Below are 1,431 nucleotides of genomic sequence, written 5' to 3'. Positions count from 1 at the left end.
AAAATGTTTGTCCTGTCCGCTGTTGTAAGGGAGGTGATGTGGGAAACACGGTGTGCTTTTGTGAAAAGAAAGATGGCGTTGACTGAAAAAGATTGTTTTGATTGGGTGATGGCAAGAATGTTTTATGTATTGGCGGTGGAGAGGAGGAGTTTGGGTGTGGAAGAGGCGAATGAGTTTTGGAATTTTAGGGAATGGAGGGTGGGCGAGGGGTAGATTCATTGTAGTGGAATGTATATATGAAATTTTATTCATAATTTTACTTTTTTGATACGTTTTTAAGCCACGTATGATGTAATGAACACGACTCAGTATAGGAAAAAAAAAAATCTGTTCTTATCAGTTTAATATCTGATACGTCCCCTATCTGGGGACCATATATTAAATGGATTTTTAGAACAGGGAGATGGAAGAAGAGCTTGCTCTGTCCACTCCACGCATCGACCTGGTATTGCAGTACCTCCAGGACCGGTGCACCCCTCTCTTATGCAGTTTCCAAAAACAGAATGAATTCAAACAACAAATTCTCCTCCATCCTCCTCATCCTTTTGCTTGCTTGCTCACTCACTTGCAATGTTACTTTTGCTGCTCACAAGCTGTATGTTCATTTTTGCAATACATTTTTTTTTTTTTTTTTAAATAGTTTTTATTGAAAGGCTGAGATAATACAAATATCAATACGACGTAGTGATATAGAATAAACATTTGTATAGCATACAGGAGGATAGTTTTCAAAAATAGTACATATAAACACGGAGTCTTTCCAAACAAGTACAGAATTATTAACCTCGTCTATTTATAGGTACATCAACATCTCCTTTTAGTTACAGCCAAAGAATTTTTGCAAATGAGAAATAGAGCAAAAAAAAAACAGAAAGAAAGAAATATAAAGTTAAGACCGAAAGTTATATAATTGTCCTAGTACCGATCCAGGGTGCCCATTGAAAATAAAGGCTAGAAGATTTCCCATCTGTCGTGGAAAGAATTTGTTCATACTTAAAGGTTTCATCTATTTTTTTCGTTAGTTCACTGATGCAAGGGGGATCAGGGGATTTCCATTTTTTGGCTATCAAAATTCTAGCTGTTGTCAAAATTTGGACTACTATAAATCTAAGGGATGGTGGAAGTTGGTCTATGTGTATGTTTAGGATTGCTAGTTCAGGGGTTGCAACTGTAAGAATACCAGTAGTTCTGGAGATAAGAGTAAATACTGCTCTCCAAAAACCTCTGATGCTAGGGCACTCCCACATCACATGCAACAGCGTACCCACTTTTCCACACCCTCGCCAACAAGCGTCCGAATTCTCCTTTGCAAATTTCGCTGTAATATATGGAGTGAGATACCACCTGAGAAGTAGTTTCTGTGTTGTTTCCCAATGTGTTATGGATCTGATGTAGCGACCAGTGCTTTTTATAGCCGCTTTCCACTGCTCA

General features: G+C 38.1%; 1 pseudogene; it reads left to right on the top strand.

Moving 5' to 3' along the window:
• The first annotated feature begins 267 nt into the window (after positions 1 to 267).
• Positions 268 to 479, top strand: LOC143990502 (U2 spliceosomal RNA; annotated as a pseudogene).
• The last annotated feature ends 952 nt before the right edge of the window (positions 480 to 1,431 follow it).

The sequence above is a fragment of the Lithobates pipiens genome, unplaced genomic scaffold, assembly GCF_037356315.1.
Source record: "Lithobates pipiens isolate NorthernLeopardFrog02 unplaced genomic scaffold, aLitPip1_a1.2 Scaffold_18, whole genome shotgun sequence".
Classification (NCBI taxonomy): Eukaryota; Metazoa; Chordata; class Amphibia; order Anura; family Ranidae; genus Lithobates; species Lithobates pipiens.
This window is presented reverse-complemented; position numbering and strand designations above follow the sequence as displayed.